Raw genomic sequence first — 21,893 nt, 5'->3', positions numbered from 1 at the left:
TTTTTGCCTCAGATCATTGCCGGAAGTTCCGTCAGCAATCCGTGACCGCCGTAGAAATAGAGAATGAAAGTGATGTACAAATACACACTCGCTTGCACGGTTTGATTTGGCATCTCTCTTTTTTGCATGAGAGGACTGTGGCGTACATAGTTCTTATTTCGGACAGAGATTAATGGCCAAGGAGGAACGGCCAGGAGAGGTCTGCTCCTACTCCCCTCCTATTCTGTTTTATGTTTTTACATTTTGCAATATTATTTTATATAATATGAAACTTAGCAATCTGATTAATATATCTCTGACTCCCCCTTTATCCCCCCCTTATCCCATCTCCTAAAATCCCCCTTCCTTTCCCTTACCTCGCTCCTCCCAACAAGGAACTGTCACATCATGAAATCCACTTAAGTGGAGTTGGAACTTGACTGTTCGTTTCACCTGGTGCAGAGTATTTAAGAAACGGCCACCAGTCTCCTTCAAATTCAAAAGCCTCGTTTCTTCTTCTTTCCTCCAGACAAACACTGTTTGAGAGTCAGCTTTTCTAATAAGGCGAATTCCCAACGTTTAGGATACTACCAGCATAATGTGAGTCCATGCAGAGTTTTCCAACAATGTTCTATCACCGATTGGGCAGTAAACAGCATAAATTCTATTAGGTTTTCATAATGTAAGGCTTGGCTTCTCCTACAAACATGTTTAATAAAGCTAATTCTGCTGTAACCTGTACCCATTGTCCTGTAATTTTTCTAATTTCATTTGTTATGGAATTCCAAAAACCACATACATTCTCATATCCTCACCACATATGCATATATGAAGGTATTCTACCACACCTCCTCCATCATACAGGGGAATGATTCTTTGTAATGTGTGACAAGCAGAGGGGAATCAGATACCATTTTTTGAATAATTTTCAGAGCAGTCTCTCTAATGGACACTGTTTTATAAGGGAATTGTATCCACATTTCCCCCCAAGATCAATAATCAATCTGACATTCCAGATCAGTTTCCCAAAATACTATGAGGTTCATTTTGGTATCCATATCTTTGTTTAATAAAAAGGTTTATAGTTTAGATCCTAATCCTTATTCTTCTCCTATACTATTTAAAACCAGTTGTTATCTCGCTGTAAGTTGTCTTCTGTTATAATAAAGTTCTTCCCAATAAATGAGCTTATCTGGTACCAGAACAACCAGGAGATTCCCATGTCCTTCAGTGTTATGGGCCGAGTGTCAGCTTCCTTCTTTACTGCTCCTGAACCTAAGATACTTTACAGTTCTAGGCTTTTTTGACTGATAGATAAAGGATTCTATTTTATTGTGACATCGTCACAGGCAAAGTTTAGGTACTTGAGTTGGCAAAACATAAAATAAGTCAATTTCAGAAGAGTTTTTTTTAAGAGCAGTTTTACTAGAGAGTGAGTTTCAGTTTACCCCATCTTATAATATCTTTCTGTATTTATTTCCACATTGGGGAAAAATGTATTTAAAGGACTCATTTGGATTTTTTTGATATTTTGACTCTCAAATATAGAAAATAAGAATGGACTAATGGGACTTCTAATATATGTGAAATTGTCAATTGGTCAGCTGGTGCAATATAATAGCAGAGTAGGTCTGATTTTTTAAAATGTATTGACAAACTTGTAACCTCTTTAAAATTTGTCAGTTCATCCCTAATTAGGGTTGCCAGGTCAAAAGGGTTTAAGTGCCCTTAGGTCAGGCCAGTCACCAGAAAGTCATTGTAGGAAGAAAGGAGCCTAGTGTTGTGGAGATGTTAGATGGGAGCACTCAAGTAAAGATGGATGCCCCCGAAGGCTGCAATTCTAAGTCCCTAAGGGACTAAGCCCTATAGAACTCAACAGGACTTACTTCTGAGTAGATATTGTTAGGATTGTGCTGTTGGTAGGGTTGCCAGGTTCCTGGCCTGAGACTGATCCTGTATCTTTAGGAGAAGAGAAAATCAGCCAAGTGCAGGCGTTCTTGCAACCTGTAATGAGACATCTTTAAAAGTTGTGCAGGGGGAAGGGAGAATCCCACCTTGTGGTTTTTCTCATTACAGTGTTGCAAGAACACCTGCACTTGGCTGACTTTCTCTTCTCCTAAAGATACAGGATCAGTCTCAGGCCAGGAACCTGGCAACCCTAGCTGTTGGTAAGGCTTGACTAGGGATCCTCTGCAAAGATATCCATATCAAAGCAGGGTTGGCAACCCCCTGCCTGGAATGCCCTGTCTGCTTTTTAATGTGGCTGCGCCAAACTTCTTTACAGACTTAACCCTTCACTGCAGAGAGAGGTTTGAGAAATGAGTAAGAGTTAAGAAGGTTCTCTACTCTTTCCTGACTACTCTGTGGACTTCTATAAACTCACTTTGACAGCCAACTCAGTTCCAGTGAGTAATAATTGATAGAGAACACACATGGCTTGGTCCACCTTCACAGGCAGTAGATTGGGAACAACAGCAATAGAGGCCTCACTTCCTAGTATGTGAATTCTCTTTTACCACTATTGGGCAAGAAACAAACCATCATGCAAATAACAAGGTGCATCATCAGTGGGTTTAAGGGGGTTGAGCTGATTACATGGAACCACTGTTGTTGCTTCTATGGATGTAAGGAAGTGAGGTCAGAGGTAAATGAAATGCAAATAGAAAAAGGAAAACAAATGACAGTGATGATTTCCTAAATGCAATACCATACCAACCACAACAAGATTCCTATGAGTGAGGCAGAAAACTCAGCATCCCACAACCAGTCAGGGTTCCTCACCAAAACCCCAAACCAGGTCAGGTCAGAAGCATCCCAAACTCTGAGATTGCAGGGGTGGGCCCTAGTGATGTCACACGGGCAAGCCCTAGTGATGTCATTAAGCATGATACATTAAGCATCAACTACAATTGCTTGGAGCAGCCCTCTATAGATGACTTGCCTATTTGGCCCCCTGTCTCAACTAAAGAGATAATCTCCCTTATAGAAAAGCTGAAACTCATAGGGAGGCCCGGAGGGTGGTGACAAGATCTAGGGCCTTCTCAGTGGTGGCCCCCGAACTATGGAATAGTCTCCCTGAGGAAGTGCGCCTGGCGCCGACTCTGCTTTCTTTTCGGCGCCAGGTTAAAACCTTATTCTCTGAAGCATTTTAAATTGATTTAATTTTTAAAAAATGTTATTGTATTGATTTTAGATTGCATTATTTTTGTACTATATTGTGTCATTTATTGTATTTCTTATGTTATTGTATTGCCATGTTCACCGCCCAGAGAGCTACTGCTAGTCGGGCGGTATATAAACTTAATAAATAATAATAATAATAAATAATAAAGCACCTGGGCCTGATAATATCATCCCCGAGATAATCAAAACTAACATGGGGTGGTGGGCCCCGGTTTTAGCAGCTCTTTTTACTAGTATAGACCAGTCCCTCTGTATTCCAGAAGACTGGGGCTGTGCTATTATTGTACCGATTTTTAAAAAGGGCTCACGTGAGAATCCAGCTTATAGGCCTATTTCCTTATTAAACATAATAAGTAAGCTATATGCAAGCCATCTACTTTGTAAGCTTCACTCCTGGATGGAACAAGAGAATGTTCTGGAACAGGCTGGCTTCAGAGCATCACGCTCCCTGTTGGACCACATCTTGGTATTACAACATTTAATTGAAAAATATACGAACCGTCCCGGAGGCTCTCTCTTTGCTGCCTTTATTGATTTTAAGGCAGCTTTTGATTCCATTTCTAGAGAGATCCTTTGGGCTAAACTTGAATCTACTTCTATAGATAGACGTTTATTGACCCTGATCCGTGGCCTTCATCAAAATACTCATGTCCGGATTAGATGCAATCGTTCTGGCTTACTCTCTAGTTCCATTCCCACATATAAAGGAGTGAAGCAAGGCAGCATTTTGGCTCCCACTCTTTTTAACTTGTATATTAATTCTTTAATTATAAATTTGATGCAAAACCCTTCTGACCATCCATCTCTAGCTAATAGACCTGTGTCGATACTATTATATGCGGATGACGCTGTCCTTTTGTCTCTTTTACGTGTGGGCCTATGCCAATTGTTGAGAACCCTTTCCTCCCATTGCCTGAATGACCAGCTAGAGATTAACTATAGTAAATCTAAGGTAGTAGTGTTCTCAAGAAGGAAGACAAAATATCGATGGCAGATAAATGATTCCTCCATTGAGCAAGTCACATCCTATAGATATTTAGGAATTTCACTTCATTCCTCTGGCCGCTGGCACCACCATGCGGCGGGCGCTAGAGCAATTGCTGCAAGAACATCTAAAGCTTTGCTATCTTTTTTCCATACAAATGGTGGCCAGTATATTCCATCGGCATTAAAGGTCTTTTCTGCTAAAGTTATTTCTAAATTGCTTTATGGGGCCCAAGTAAGTATATATAGTTCTCTTTCTTTTTTTGAGACAATTCAGTCTAAGTTTCTTAGAAGTATATTAGGCACTCCCCCTTGTGTCTCGAATGCTAAGCTGCGATTTGTTACTGGCATGCCCACTATTGAGTCCCATATTTGGATTCTTAAATATCGCTACTGGCTGAAATTAATTTTTGAACCAGTTGGTCTTTCTCCTCTTGTGTTGATGGACAATTTTCAATCGAAATGGAAGAAATCCCTCGATATTCACCTTGTGTTCTTGGGATTTTCCTCTTTAAGTGTTTTGACATTGGGCCCTGTGAAAGCCTTGGAGGCCATTAGGCAGAGAATTTTAGACGTCGATTATCAAACTCTTATGTCCCTCTCTGAACATGAGCATTCATTCAACCTGCATCTAAAACCGTTCACGATGGCCCAGTACCTATCCCATTTATATACACCAAGGCTTAGAAGGGCATTTACATTGGCTAAATTTAATGTATTGCCGTCTGCTCTCTTAGAGGGCAGGTTTAAAAAAATTCCCTTCTCTGAAAGATTCTGTCCTTGTGATGCTGGAGCCATTGAGACTGCTGATCATGTACTATTAGACTGTAAGTTTTATGACGAGCCTCAATGCCGTTTTATTCTGCCTATATTACAGAAATTTCAATGCAGGGATTCAACCCTATATGCCCAGTACTTATTTGCTGATAAAGATCCTCTTATTACTTGTAAGGTGGCAAATTTTTTTACCTCTGCGATTGAAATCCGAAAAAAACTGATGACCCCAAAATTTTGAATCTTTTCTGTATATTTTAAATTGTTCTGATCTAAAATTGTAATGTATTCTTTTATTCATTCTCTGATCCTTTTAATGTATTGTTTTGAATTGTATATTTGCTCTGTGAATATTTATATGGAAAACTTTTGGCTGGTCTATGACCGTAATAAAATTTATACATTTATACATACATTGCTTGGAGCATACAATTCAAACCAACACATTTATCTGATTGGAAATTAAGATAGATACCTGATGGGTATGATTTAATTTGGATTCCTGTATTGAGGATGGGGTTGGACTCGATGGCCTTACAGGCCCCTCCCAACTCTATGGTTCTCTGAAACTGTTGCGCTGCAGCCAACTCAGAAGGGACAGGAAGGGGGGAGGCATGAGTTTCAGGCTCCTTCGCAGTCAGAAGAAGCAGAGTTGGGGATTGTTGTGTCTGAGCAGGAGCGTACGGGAGGGGGGCAGCCTTCTCTCCAGCCAGTTCCCATGAGGAATGCCCTTTCCGAGGAGCCGCCCGTGCCGCCCCCAGTTGACGCAGAGAACTTGTGGGAGGAAGCTTCGGAGTCAGTGCCAGTCCCTCCTTTTCCAAGCAGTTCCCAGAAGGATTCCAGTGTGGCACCGCCTCCTGACCTCGAGCCTATTGCTCGGGAGCAGGTGGCTTCGGATGTGCAGTTGGAGGCGCGTCCCCTGTCTCCTCGTTCCCGCCGCCGCGAGAAACAGACAGGGCAAAGACAGGAATTACGAAGGAGTCAGAGATTACGTTCAAAAACATTTCCTATATAAGCCTGCTGCTCCCAGGGGGGTCGTTGAGTCAACTTCCTTCACACGCTGCAGAGCATGTCTAGAGTATAGTTAGGGACTTTAGTGAGTTAGTGTATAGTTTCCTATGAAGCGCAATGCCTTTGATGTATACATTACTCTAATAAAACGAGATTTACTTGCACACACACTCCAGCCTCATTCTTTCGGCTCTGGATGGGACAGAAACCTAGGCTACAGATATCATCGTAAGAGGAGCCCTGCTGAATCAGACTGAAGGTACATTGAATCCAGAATGCTGTTTCCAACAACCAGTCAGGATTCCTAATCAAAACTAAAAAAAATCCTTAGCAGCCAGTCAGCCAGGGACACAGAAATCCCCATGCAGCACAACCTGACCCAGGGGCTGCAGTTAGTGCACTATGCTGTGGCACAATTGCTGACATGAGTGAGACCCTGTCAGCACATAATACCTCTGCTCTGAAATCTGCACTGGTTGCTGATTTGCTACCAGGCCAACTTCAAGGTGTGCTTTCCATGTTACAGTGCCACATCATACCTCTGCTCTTGTAAGAAATCGATCCTTTCGTTTGGCAGAACCTATGTTTCAGAACTCCCTGCCTATTGACATTAGGCAAACGTTTTCATTGTACTTTTTACAGCACCTGCTAAAAACATTTCTGTTTAGGCAAGTCTACCCAGGCATGTAGAAGCTTTTATGCTTTTTATCTGTTTTTAACTCATTGTTGGTTTTATTATTTTGAATGTTTTTAAATACTTTATCTGTTTTTGCCAATAATTTTAATTGTTGTAAACCGCCCAGAGAGCTTCGGCTCTGGGGCGGTATATAAATGTAATAATAAATAAATAAACAAACAAACAAATAAGTAATTTTATTGTTTTAATTCCTTCTGGAAACCAGCTGGTGGTGTTTTTTTTTTTGTTTTTTTTTACAATAAAACAGTATATAAATATTGTAAGTAAAACACATAAATAAATTTCACTGTGGTCCTTGGGTCTCCTTCTTCTTTTAGGAACAAAGGAATCTGTGTTGTACTGACTCAGGCCATTTAGTACCATCTAGCTCAGTATTGATGACATGGGCTATCATTGGCTCTCCAGAATTCCAAGCAATAGTCTTTTCCAGACACTGAGTTTTGGACCTTTGGATTCTACAGCCCTTCCCCTGTTTACAAAAGTATATTTTAAAATTGTTCCTTTCAATTCACTAATGAATGCACAACATACCTAGGGCAGATCCACACCATGCATTTAAAAACACATTCAACATTCATTTGAAGCACATGAATCCCACCACAGAATCATGGGAACTGTAGTTTGTTAAGAGTGATGGGAACTATAACTGTGACGGGGAAATGACATTTCCCAGGATTCTTTGGGGGAAGTCATTAACTTTCAGTGCGGGTTGGATGTGCTTTAAATGTATTATGTGGATCTGCATTACTTCATAAACTTTCCCTGTGTATAAATCATTTTAACTAATTTTTTTAATGGAAATTAGCGGCAAAGTTTACTTGGTGACCATGGGCCATCTTTCAGCCTAATCTGCCCGTCAGGGTGAAAACAACAGAGGGGAACCATGACCACCCCAAGGAAGAAGAGCACACTTAAAATGTAGAGGAAATAATAATGTACAACCATAGGTTGAAATCAGATACTTATTGGGACATAGTATGAAGAAATATTTATATAAGCATGAATATCAAATATGTTTATTATTTACACAGTCTGTAAAGATATTTATGGTGCAATCCTATGCATGTTTATTCAGAAGTCCATTTCATTATCCCTCCCATTTTCCCACCACCTTCCTTTACCTCTTCCCCCCACCCCAAAATAGACACTCCTTGTTATGTGGCTGCTGTGCATGCTCAGTACTCACTGGGCTGTTTTTCAGATCCCCACCCCCCGCCTTAGGGTTGTTTTGTTTTTTGGTACTTCTGCAAACTTTGGGATTCTCCAAGCCTGCTGATAGTGCGTCCTTCATGTGCAGATAGTGCAGCTTTACCCACATAAGGACCAGCACTCAAAGAACTGAGACTGCTATTAGTGTGTATATACACTATAGTAAGTACTATATAATATCGGATAATTCGTGGAGCTTCAAGAGGGATGATGGGTTGTGGTTTTATTGGGTTCAGTGGGATTTACTCTCAAGTAAATATGCATAGGATTGCTATAGTAGTCTTTATGACACCACAACCTTTTTTTTTTGTCCTCTTGGTGGTATAGTTCCTGAGGTTTTGCTTTCTAAGCCTGGGAAACCTCTGTGCTACAGAAGGGCATAAAGGCTCCTAAACAGGCTTGTCTGGAAGAAGTTAATATTTGTGCTAGATATGCAATTAAAACAGAGATATATATCAGTGTAGAAAAAGAACAGACACCTTTGTACATGTCCTAAATAGGTGTGTGTTGCTTGGGCCCAATTTAAAGCATTTTATTGACATCTAAGCTACATGTGTGGTTGTTGGTAGAGAAGAAAGGAACACCACCTTCTTTAGTTTCTCTTATCTGGGACAGAATCAGGTCCTGAATGCAAGGTTTCACCATGTCTTTTCTTTGACAACCCCAGGTCATTCCCCTGACAGGATCTGAGTGCAGCACAGACATGTTCTCTACTAAGTCTTTCCTTCTAGACAGGCAAGTTGTCACTGCCTTTTCTAAATATCTGCTTGCTTTTCTTGTTTGCACTTCCAACAAATCTTAGAGACAGAAAAATCTCCAGGGGTTTTCTCAGTTGTATTGGGTTCTGTTTCAAGGAACTCTTGCTGAGTGGCTCTTGCAGCATTCCTCCTAGCCATGCTTCTCTCTGTTCTCTCACACTCTCATGCATGTAGCAGCCTGGGCTCTCCTGCCCTGCAGAACTATGTCATCTCATTTCAGCCAGATTTTGGAAATGGTTTTTCTACTTCTTTTAGAAATTGGTTGTTCATTGTACTTTTATTGATATTATATGGTTTTGTTGTTATGCTACATGCCTCTCTAGCATCCCTATAGCCAGGGTGGGATAAATGGAGGCAGCCCCCCCAAGCTGTGCTCCCTCCCCCAGGATTTTTTCTTTTGAAAATTGTCTTTTTAATTTGTGACATGACAGACAATGACAGCCTCCCTTTAAAGAATGACATCTTGTACTGAGAACAGAAGCAATTTAAGAATAGGGCCCTCTGAATAATTCAGTTAATAAGGCTGGGTTAGTACATAACAAAAAGCCTTATTTGGAAGAGCCACCAAAATTCTGCTCACTCAAGACTTTCCCTAACCGAGGGTGGATTTTTCATTATCACAATCATCCTATAATTACTTAAATGATCCTGAAAAAAACAACCTGTATAGAACATGACATTGAAGAGTTAAATATTAGAACTTTGTAATATGGGCTAGAGTTAGACTCTACCCCTTGGACTTCCCTCTGCTCTGGTTTCCGGTTTCAGTTGTATTCTCTACCCAGCCATCAGCACAGAAGGAAGTTTGCTTGCCTACAGTAAGGAGTAAGAGTTTATTCTGCAGTTATTTTGATGAGTAGAGCAGGATTGGATGTTTATTACTAAAGGGTGAAATAAAGAGATAACATAAAGTGATCTGAAAAAAAACTACCCTAAGTTATCCTTTACTTCTGTAAAGCACTCACTATACTCATAATCATAGTGGCTATTTTTTCTTCTTTTTCTTGAGTACTTTTTGGCAAAGGATGAAAACAGCCCTAGAGAAATAGAAATATTGCTGTGTATACTACCATTAGCTGGCTAGCTACCTAGACTGTAATTCAGGCCTAATTTCTTATTTTCCCAATGTTTGCAGTTCACCACGAGGCCTTTTCAGGGTTTCTGGGCAGAAAAATCACCCACCAACCAATAAAAAAAAATTGAGTTGCTTTCCACAACTAATTTTCAATTGGTTTTTCTTGCGTCTGAAAAAGAAAGGACACTAAATTTATATTTTATAAATATTTACATTACTTTAATTCTAGGAAAACTCCAAAGCAGCAACTGTTATAAAATACAATTTTTAGATGCTACCATTCAGGAAGTTTCCTTGCATGTTTATTAAACATTATTACAGTTGGCCCCCACTTTTCGGCGTTCTGCTAATACGGCGGTGCCAGCGGGGTGATCAGCTGTAGCGTGGGGAGCTCCAGCCGCTGCTCTACAGCTAACAACGATCAGTTGTAGCATGAGGAGCTCGTGCCCCGTGCTTAGGGTTGCCATATGATTATTTGCATGGCACCCGGTGCCTGGTTAGCCCCTTAGGTGGCCCGGATTCTCAGCTTTAATTAAAAAAAAATTAAGTTTCTAGGTCGTCCGGTTCCCGAGATATACATAAAAATGTTAACCCCCCGACTGTTAAATCTTTTTTTAAGCTACTGTATAGCACTTCGTAGCTTTAACCCCGCCTGTTCAGGATTGCAGCCAATCAGTGAAGTGTTTGGTTGACCTGTGGCAGTGTCTAGAAATTGCAATGCCAGAAAATGGTGGTTCCCCCCATTTATCTGAAAATCTCATAAATTGGGTAAGTATATACATTTCAGTTTTTTCCTCGCTTGTGTGCAGGAGTCAGATCCTGGGCAGTGTTTTGAAAACCTTCCCAATACTTGCTTTTGTGGGGGTAAAAGCATTGCTAATCCCATATGTCCAGAGTAAATCCCATTGAATTCAATAGGACTTACTATTGAGTAGACATGGTTATGAATGTGCTGAAAATCAATGGGACTTTGGAGTGAATGTAAAAAAGAATTGTGTTTGTGTTCTCTTTCTGTCCTCCCCCCTCCTCCAGTCCTATTTTAAAGCAAGTAGGCAGGGCTTACTTAGGTATTACAGTTTTTATTCTGTAGGAAACTAATACTGATTTTTTTAAAACTAGTACTGATTTTCCTGCAGTGACCAACTGGTTTGACAATAAACTATTATATGAGCTGTATGTATTTATACATCTGCTCTCTCTCTCTCTCTCTCTCTCTCTCTGTGTGTGTGTATGTAGTCTTTCCAACAACCCTGTGAGGTAGGATTGGAAACCAAGGCAGCTCACAACAACAACAACAACAACAATTCTTTATTGCTAAAAGCTATTAGCCACCGCAAAAGGTTAAAAAAAGTACAGAAGGGCATAAAGTGCACTAGCATAAAATACAAAGGTACAATAAAAACAGCCAAACAACCAGGAAATTTACATACCACAGGATCTTTCTTCTTAAAACAGCCTTAAAGTTCTATGTTAAAAACTGAACAGTGAGACAACGTCAAAACAGTTCCAAGTGTTATACAAAGCTAGCCCTAATCTTCTTGGCTGCGAGGGCAAAAGTGGCGACCTTAGATGTTATGTAAATATCTGAACCCGCCAGAAGGATGGCTATTTGTTCAAAAGCGGGTCTGTCCTGCATGAGAAGAATTACAGGGTCTAAAATTTTAGCTCTGGGCCACGTCCTCAATCTCACCCACACAGCAAATGCAAACTCTGAGATCATAGGGGGTGTTAGCATAACGGCCCGCCAGCATTGCAGAGGGCATGGTTTGCAGATGCAGGGCGGTAAAGGACCATCTCTGCAGAGGGGCCGATAGAAAGGAGAGATATGGTTCAGCACCAAATGTTGTTTTGAAACAGGGGTACCATACCGAAAAGGAGGTTTGGGAGGCCGAATAAAGCATCCAGCGTTGGGCATAGAATAAAATTCTTTCCTTAAGCAATCTTTTCGCCCTTAAGGAGTAGTGTGATGGAGGAATGGTTATGGAAATCCCATAGGCAGACAGTTTGGCTTTGGCTCGAAGTAACCATGAAGAATGGTAGGATGACTGAAGTTGTTCACGTAAACACATTTTAGGCAGGCATGTGTCATCCATGCCAATGAGCTGCAGCCAATACGAAGCCAATGCCACATGGGCCAAAGATTCTAACGGGTGGAGACTGGTTTCTAGTCTCAGTAGGTTGGCGGGAGAACCACGGGGAGTGGCCAGGATAAACCTGAGAAAGGTATTCTGTACTTTCTCTAACGATGAAGTGTCACTGTGGCCCCAGATCTCTGCCCCATATAGTAATTGGGGGATTATCTTCCTACGGAAGATTTCCAGAGCTGGAGGGACCAGTTTGCCACCTTTATAGGAAAAAAAACGGCATAACTGATGGACAGAATGAGCTGCCTTCAGTCTAACGGAGTCACAATGAAATTTCCAAGACAAATTTGCAGTAAAATTAACACCCAAGTAACAGTAACTCCGTTGCTGTTGGATAATTTGGTTGTTTAATCTCCAAACATGTTTGGTGCTCTTATTCCCAAACACAACCACTTTCATCTTTGCATAATTAATGAGAAGGCTTTCCTTAGAACAAAAACAGCCCAGGCTGTTTAACAGCCTCCTCAAACCGACTTGTGTGGTTGACATGAGGGCAAGGTCGTCCGCATAAAGCAGAACAGAGTTTTTTTTTTTTAATCATTAATTTTATTCAAATTTTCAAACACAAAACAAAACAAAACAAAAAAGAAACAGATTAAACAATAAAATAAAATGTTGACTTCCGATTTGTCGCAGATCAGTTATAGGTCTATGATATATAACCAACCTGTCTCTTAATATATTACAAAATCACTTTCCTCCAGTAGTTATCTTAATTAATCATCAAATCTCATTAACATCACTTTATTCTTTCCGCAAAAAGTCAAAGAGAGGTTTCCACTCCTTGAAAAATATATCCATCGATTTTTCTCCAAATAAACATGTCAATTAATCCATGTCATCAAGTCTGCTAGGTCCAGTAATTTCAATAGCCATTTTTCCATTATCAGTGTTAATTCCATCTTCCAACTTCCATCCTTGCATCCATAATAATCTTGCTGTCATAGTCATAGTCATATAGTAAGAGTCTGATGGGAATTTCCTTCATCACAAATATTTCCTTGCCGTCAATTCTGAATGTGTTGCTGAAATATTGTTGTAAAGTCATATCTCTGTTCCTCTTTTTTACGAAATGCACTAGCACATCTCTTGAGAGTTTTTCCATTGTCACATATCTGGAATTAATTCTATAAATTTTCTCTTTTTCAAGTTCCATCAAATCATTCCAGTCCAGAAATTCCATCGAAGTATTGATAACTTTCCCCATTAAATCTGTTGTCCTGGAATATAGCAGGATGGGCAGCTAAACAAGGTACTCCAGATTTTATTAATTTTTTAAACCGTCAAGATATAATTTGCTTACAGGAAACCTGGTGTACTAATGATTTAATCATAGAAGGTTTTAACTCAGTAACTTTACCAGCAACCCATCAAATAGACAAAACTAAGGGACGCCCTAGAGGAGGACTGGTGATTCTCATCTCCATAGCACTGAACGTCCGCTGCGAAAGAAATCCTGGCTGCCATGACTTTGCCATGGCTGTTCTTTTGACTTTTGATAAAGTATCCCTTTTAGTAATCAATGTCTATATCCCCCCAGCTACTTCTAGAACACTCACGGATCAATTGTGGGAAGAATTAGACTATTATATCACGGAGCTAGAGTTCCGATTCCCTAGAGCCTTGATAACAATCCTGGGAGATTTTAATGCTAGGATTGGACAGAATAATGAGAGCCTCCGGGCCGCTAAGTTGTGGAGGGGGGAATCGAATATTCATTTAATCAATGAGCTAGAGAGAACCTCCAAAGACCACAGCGTGAATTATCAGGGAATTTGTTTAACTCGCACTGTCGGTAGCCACAACCTTATCATCTTAAATGGACTAAAGCCCCTTGATGCCTGTGCGGAATTATACATACATCTCAAATAGAGGAAGTAGCGTGATCGATTATGCGATCACGTCCCCCCACCTTCTGAATTTAATTACGAAATTTTTGGTTGGTAAGAGATTGGATAGCGATCACCTACCTATTTCCTTATCATTGCAACTAAAGGTGAACTGCAGGCTAGAAGCAGGATATAATCCGGTTATCAATCAAATGTATTTTAAATATAAACAGCCTATGTGGACTTCAGCAGTTGCCTCCAAAATTGCGGAATTCATAGAATCCCCCTTGGCTAAGAACATACAAGAGTCCTTTGGGAATTCCTCCAATCTTTCTCATTCTCTAAGTGTATTTGATCATTTGGTTGAGACGCTCCAACCTATGCTAATCTCGAAAAATGTGCCCGGCCGAACAAATACTCACAATGGTTCACATAAATGGTTTGACCAAGATTGTCTAAAATTAAAGAGACAACTGAGAAACATATATTTATGTTACCACCATCAAAATGATAAAGTCTTGCCTGAGGTCTATTACGAAACTAAAAGGAACTATAAAGCCCTTATAGCCATCAAAAAACGCCAAGCGGTACAGCGGGGGTGGGAGTCCTTAAGACAGGCAGCCAAAGATAAAAACGCTAAAAGGTTCTGGTCATTAGTTAATGGCTCCACCAGACCTTTCTATCTTGCTCCCTGTAACATACTCCCAAGTGTATGGGAACACCATTTTGTGGAGTTCCAAAAGGATTCCAATTATTCTTCCCTAAGGAGCCCTTTTGCAGATGAATATGAATATGAATCTCTTCCCAAATGGCCACCGGTCACTCAGCCGGAAATACTTGATTTGATTAAAAACCTAAAATCAGCTAAAGCTCCAGGTGGTGATAATCTTCCCCCTGAGCTTTTAAAAACACATCCAGAATGGTGGGCGCCTATCCTGGCCAACCTTTTCACTCTGATTAATAACAAGGGTCATTTCCCTCAGTCCTGGAAGGAAGCCATAGTGGTGCCAATTTACAAGAAAGGTTCCAGGACAGACCCCGCCAGTTATAGACCAATCAGCCTACTGTCAGTGATTGGGAAGCTCTATGCTAATTATCTAAAGAACAAACTGGCCAACTGGATGGAGGAGGAAAATGTATTGGGCATGGAACAGGCAGGCTTTAGGAGTGGCAGATCGGTTATAGACCACTGCCTATTATTACAACATCTTGCGGAAAAATACAGAAATCGGATAGGGAGTGGTCTATACGTCGCTTTTATTGACCTGAAGGCGGCGTTTGATTCTATTCCACGGGACATGCTGTGGGCTAAATTGGCTAAAACAACCATGGATAAGAGACTGCTATTCTTGATATATAAGCTGCACCAGAACACCTCTTTGCATGTTCGCTGCGGCCAAAATGGAGATCTCTCCAACTTAGTCATCACGTCAAGAGGGGTCAGACAAGGCTGTGTGCTGGCCCCGCTCCTTTTTAATCTTTTCCTAAATGATTTGGCCCCCAACTGCTTTTCACCTGATCTACACTCGCCCAAGATCAAAGGAAGTAGCTGTCCCATCCTGCTGTATGCTGATGATGCGGCCTTGCTCTCCTTTTCTAAAGTTGGCCTCAAACGTTTGATTAGAATTTTTATGAAATACTGTTTAGAGAATGCACTAACAATCAATTTCTCAAAAACCAAAATTCTAGCGTTTGTAAAATCTTCATTAACTCCCATATGGAAAATTAATGGCCACACTATCGAGCAAGTTAGAGCATACAAATATTTAGGTATTTTATTCCATTCCTCTCTCTCCTGGGTGCCTCACATTCGTGCGGCAGTTGCGATGGCTCGAACATCAATGAAAAGCATTGTGCGATACTATTACAACAATGGGGGGCAATACATCCCGGCAGCTATCCAGGTATTCAGAGCTAAAATTCTCTCCCAACTATTGTATGGCGTACAGATTTGGATACACGCTTTCAATCCTATGGTTGAGGCAGTGTTGTCTATCTTCCTACGCAGAATTCTTGGAGTCCAAACCTGTGTTCCTAATGCTGTCCTAAGAATGGAAACAGGATCATGCTCGGTTGAATGCCAAGCATGGTCCCTTGCTTTCAACCTCTGGACTAAAATTATATATGCATGCCCGCCAGGTTATTTATCATTGCTTGGGGAAGAAGGACAGCTATCCACATGGATGAAATGCTTCTTAGACAAGTTACCCTATTTAGGACTTTCATCAGAATTCCTTGCCTCCCAAGATTACAGCAAGGCTAGGCAGATTATTAGGGCTAGGCTCAAGGATATTGACAGACAATCTACAATTCAGGCTGCAGCCAAAGTATGTTCCCCCTTCCAGCATAATTTGGGCTTCCATTTTTCAAAACACGCCCCTTACCTAGATGCCCTAACGAATCCTAATTACCGATTAGCCTTTACTAAGGCTCGTTTTAACTGTTTAGAATCCGCGCTCCTGGAGGGTAGATTTAAGGGCATGCCCCTAGCGCAACGCTTGTGTCTATGCAGGGAAGGACATTTAGAATCCCTGCCCCATGTCTTATTCGATTGCCCATTATATGCTGAAGAAAGGGATTTATATATTGTACCCTTCATACAAAAATACCCCAACAGTTCTCCAGAACAGTGGATGTCATGGCTTTTATCCGGTAATAATAGCTCCCATCTGATTTCAGTTGCTAAGTATTTTTACGCAGCGCAGCGCAAACGTTTGCTATATATTATTAACTCCACAATGTAACTGTTTTATTATCATCTTATTAGTTTTAATGTTAATTTTATCAAATTGATTGCAATTGCCTGTAAATTCTATATTCTCTTTTCTTTTTTGATGGGTCAATGACTGTAATAAAACGATTCTGATTCTGTATTGATAACTTTATCTCTCATATCTTCATCAATTTCTCCAGGGACAACGCCGAATTCCAAACAGTAATCTTTATCTCCAGGATCCACAAACTCCAAATATTTTTCCAGTTCCACACTAGATATATCTGTTCCAATCTCCAGGACTTGCATCCTCCCTTTAATTTTTGCCATAAAGTCCAAATATTTTTCCAATTCCACATTTAAAAAAAGATGGCGACTGAGTCGGACGCTCGTTCCTAGAGCTCCGTATTTTATCCTGTAACTCAGTCTTTTAATTGTTTTTAACATCTTAACTTACCAGCTTGCCTGCTACCCCAGGATACAAAATAGACTCGGGTCCGCCTGAACAGCCTGAACAGTCACTGTGGCAGAAGGTTACGGGGTGGCTGAGTGTGGTCGAGAGCGGCGCGGCGTGGCTTACCGTTTTTCCGGCCTTCACCATTGGGGCGCCGCGGCTTTGGGTTGCCTTGCCTTTGCTGCCGTTGGGTCGTGGACCGGGCTGTTGTGCTGCGTTCGAGCGGTCTGGGTGCTGCCGTCATTGCCGCTTGCTGCTTTTTGCCGCTTGCGGCTACTGCGGGGCGTCTTTGCCGCCGTTGTTGCTGCTCCTTCTCTGGTCCTCTGGCTTCTGGCCGCTGTGGCGCGGCTGTTCTTGGGCCGCTGTCGTTGTGGGTGCTGTTGCCGCTTGGGTTTTTGCCCTGTCGCTGCCCTGCTCGTTCTGCTCGTTCTGCTCGTTCTGCTCCCGCCTTGCTGCGTTGTCGGCCGTCGCTGCTCTCGCTGGTTGTGTGGACGTTGCTGTTGCCATCGCTGTCTCCGCCATTTTCGCCATCATTGTCATCGGAGGTGGAGCGGGTCGTCATCTGTCTTTGGGGGCGTGAATGCTACATTTGCTGCTCTGGGATGCTGTGTGACTCTGTCCCTTTGTTTCATCGTCGTTTGGCCATCATTGCTGCTGTTGCTGTGGCTCCTTTAAGTGCGGCTCTGTTGCTACTATAGCTTAGCCTCTGAGATTGTAACATCTTGTCTCATTACTGCCACCAGGAGGCAACTAATATGGTTGCATGTGTATTATGTGTGAATGATTGAGTTGTGATGTATGTGAGTTTTTATTTGGAAGTTTTGTAGTTATTTTAATATTGTTTGATTGTATTATATGTATGTTTATTGTAGTGCGTGATTGATTTAGTGTGTGTGTGTCTGTGTGTGAATTTTAGTGTGCATTGGTGTGAATGTGCATTGTGTGGGTGACTGTGATTTGGTGAGTGTGTATTGTGTGTTTTATTGGTTTTAATATGTGCCTGGGAGAGAGTATTATACATCGACTGGGGAGACTTTCGGGGGCCCCAATTAGCGTAGTGACGGGTAATGGGAGGTACGGCGTTGTGAGGAGAACGTGCCAGATAAGGGGAACTCGTCCCAGACAAGTAGTGTCTGTGACCTGTTCCGGTTCTCCTCACATCCCCAGGACTGCTGGTTGTCCTATCAGTCAGCCTTCGGATCTCCATGTGCTGTTGTTAAATGCCAGGTCGGTTCACCATAAGATCTCCCTTGTTCATGATTTAATTGTGGAGGAGGCGGCCGACCTGGCGTGCATAACTGAAACCTGGGTGGGTGATCAGGGAGGAGTTGATCTTTCCCAGCTCTGCCCACCTGGGTATACGGTTCAGCATCATGGTAGAACCGAAGGACGGGGAGGTGGGGTTGCTGTGGTCTATAGGAGTTCTTTCTCACTCACCAAGCACCCTGTCCAGGTGTCGACTGGTTTGGAGTGTCTCCACCGTGTGCTGGGCCAGAGAGACAGACTGGGAATTTTGTTGGTGTACCGCCCACCCTGCTGCCCAACAAATTCCCTAACTGAGCTGACAGAGGTAGTCTCGGAGGTATTGCTGCGGTCCCCTAGACTATTGGTACTGGGGGACTTCAACATCCATGCCGAGACTGCTCTATCTGGGGCGGCTCAGGACTTCATGGCCTCCATGACAACCATGGGGCTGTCTCAGGTTGTTACTGGCCCAACGCATGTGTCGGGACATACTCTTGATTTGATCTTCGCCACTGGACATGGAGATGGTGATCTGGTGGTTGGGGGTTTTTCATCTACCCCACTGTCATGGACAGATCACCGCTTGCTGAAGTTTAGGCTCACAGTGACCCTTTCCCTCTGCAAGGGTGGGGGACCTATTAAATTGGTCCGCCCCCGGAGACTAATGGATCCTGAGGGTTTCCAAAGGGCTCTGGGGGATTTCCCGACTGAGAAGACTGGCGCTCCTGTCGAAGCCCTGGTCGGATTGTGGAATATGGAGATGACCCGGGCGGTTGACACGATCGCTCCCATGCGCCCCCTCCTATGTAGAGCTCATACAGCTCCATGGTATACCGTGGAGCTGAGAGTGATGAAGCAAGAAAGGAGGAGGCTTGAGTGCAGATGGAGGCGAACTCCTGACGAATGCAATTATGCCTTGGTGAGTGCCTCTTCTAAGCGGTATATAGTAGCGGTGAGGGCAGCAAAAAAGAGATATTTTGCTGCCACAATTAAGGCATCTCTCTCCCGCCCGGCGGAGCTCTTTAAAATCGTACGAGGGCTTTTACATTCTGGCCCTCGGGACATCATAGATTCATCTGTAGCCCGCTGTGATGAGTTCGCGAGGCACTTCCAGGATAAGATCGCATGCATTTGCCGGGACTTAGACTCCAATATTATGGCAGTGGGATCTAATGAAGCATCCAGAACACGGTCTTGTCCTTGTTTATTGGATGAGTTTCAGTCTGTACAGCTTGAGGATGTTGACAAGATCCTTGGACTGGTGCGGGCGACCACATCTGTGCTGGACCCTTGCCCCTCTTGGCTGGTGAAAGCTGGCAGGACCGGAACCGCTGGCTGGGCCAAGGAGATAATAAACGCCTCTCTGAGAGAGGGAGTGGTCCCTGACTGCCTAAAAGAGGCGGTTGTGAGACCGCTCCTGAAGAAACCCTCTCTGGACCCAGATAACCTGAACAATTATAGACCTGTGGCGAATGTTCCGTTCCTGGGCAAGGTGCTAGAATGGGTGGTTGCCGGCCAGCTCCAGGGGCTCTTGGATGACACTGATTATCTTGATCCATTTCAATCCAGTTTCAGGCCCGGTTTTGGCACCAAAACAGCCTTGGTCGCCCTGTATGATGACCTTTGTCGGGAGAGGGACAGGGGGAGTGTGACTCTGTTCATTCTCCTTGATCTCTCAGCTGCTTTTGATACCATCGACCATGGTATCCTTCTGGGAAGACTCACGGAGTTGGGAGTTGGGGGTACTGCTTGGCAGTGGCTCCGCTCCTACTTGGTGGGTCGCCACCAGAAGGTAGTGCTTGGGGAACACTGCTCGATGCCCTGGACTCTCCATTGTGGAGTCCCGCAGGGATCGGTACTGTCCCCCATGCTTTTCAACATCTACATGAAGCCGCTGGGTGCGGTCATCAGGAGTTTTGGGGTGCATTGCCATCAGTACGCTGATGACACGCAGCTCTATTTCTCCTTTTCATCCTCTTCAGGTGAGGCTGTTAACGTGCTAAACCGCTGCCTGGCCGCGATAATGGACTGGATGGGAGCTAACAGACTGAAGCTCAATCCAGACAAGACCGAGACGCTGTTGGTGAGTGCCTTCTCTGCCCAGATGGAGGATGTTCATCCTGTTCTTGATGGGGTTACACTCCCCTTGAAGGAACAGGTGCGTAGCTTGGGGGTTCTTTTTAATCCTTCCTTGTCACTTGAGGCCCAGGTGGCCTCGGTGGCACGGAATGCTTTCTACCATCTTCGCCTGGTAGCCCAGCTACGTCCCTATCTGGACAGTGACGACCTCGCCTCACTTGTTCATGCTCTGGTAACTTCTAGACTGGACTACTGCAATGCGCTCTACGTTGGGCTGCCCTTGAAGACTGTTCGGAAACTACAACTAGTCCAGAATGCAGCGGCCAGATTGCTGACGCGGACCAGAAGGTCTGCTCATATAACACCTGTTCTGGCCCGTCTGCACTGGCTTCCTGTTTGTTTCCGGGCTAGATTCAAAGTGCTGGTTTTGACCTATAAAGCCCTACACGGCATGGGACCGCAATACCTGGTGGACCGCCTCTCCCAATATGAACCTACCCGGACACTGCGCTCAACATCTAAGGCCCTCCTCCGAGTGCCATCCCATCGAGAAGCTCGGAGGGTGGTGACTAGAACCAGGGCCTTTTCTGTGGTGGCCCCCGAACTGTGGAACAGCCTCGCTGATGTGGTGCACCTGGCGCCGACGCTACTATCTTTTCGGCGCCAGGTGAAAACCTTTTTATACTCCCAGGCATTTTAAAGTGTGTTTTAATGGTATTTTCATCATTATTTGTATTTTTGGATGTTGTTTGGTTCTTTTATTGTTTGTTTGTTTTGTTTTCTTGATTTATTGTATTTATTGTATTTATATATTGCTTGTTTTTTTATCTTTTTGTACACCGCCCAGAGAGCCTTCGGGCTTAGGGCGGTATATAAATAAAATAAAATAAATAAATAAATAAATTTAATATATCTGATCCAATCTCCAGAATTTGCTCCTTCCCTTTAATTTCTTTTTCATCTTCTATTGCTTGTCCATCTGCTCCTTTTCTCATATAATCCTTTATTTCTTTCAACTCCTGTTTCACTTTACCAAATTCAGTTGCCATCTCTTGTCTACTCTGTCCCAGTTCTTGTTTAGTTATCTTAATCTCATCCATTATCTTCTGAAACATATCCAGAGGGGAAAACCCTTCCAGGGATACATCCAGGGTCTCTGCCACTTCTTTGATTGTCATTCTTAAAGCCGAAGAAAAAACCCTTCAAATTTCCAATATAGCCACAATTCCCAAGCAAAGAGTAATTTGCTTCTTTTTCCAGCAATAAGGGGGTTAATATTCCAGGCCTGTTGACATCATCTGGCCAGCACAGTTCTTATCTCCCACACGTCCAAGAATGCAAAACAAATTTGGTTCACAACGCCGAACAATTAGTAACATACACAAACAGCAGATTCGTCTAAAGAAAGTAGTCCAAGAAAAAGTAGTCCCAGACATATATCAATTAAATAATCATCTAGATCAGATTTTCTCTTCAGGTAAGTTGCCCCTCATCCGTTTTAATCTTTATAGTTTCCAAATTCAGGCCAGCTTTTTGCCATAAAAAATAAGATAAGCTTTTTAAATTTTCTTTCCTCCTCCTTAATTCCTTGTATAAAAGAGAGAAGTGTAACTCACCCAGGTATCTTGATTTCTGATTCTTAAACAAATCTCTTTTACTGTAGTAATTTAAGCCAAATGATAAGATTAGACAGAAGAAAACTCGCCCGTTGTGGATCGTTTAAAAGAAAAAATGTCTCGCTTTTTTCAGCCCAGCTTGC

Source organism: Rhineura floridana, chromosome 1, assembly GCF_030035675.1.
Source record: "Rhineura floridana isolate rRhiFlo1 chromosome 1, rRhiFlo1.hap2, whole genome shotgun sequence".
In the NCBI taxonomy this organism is placed as follows: domain Eukaryota; kingdom Metazoa; phylum Chordata; class Lepidosauria; order Squamata; family Rhineuridae; genus Rhineura; species Rhineura floridana.
Note: the sequence above shows the minus strand (reverse complement) of the source record.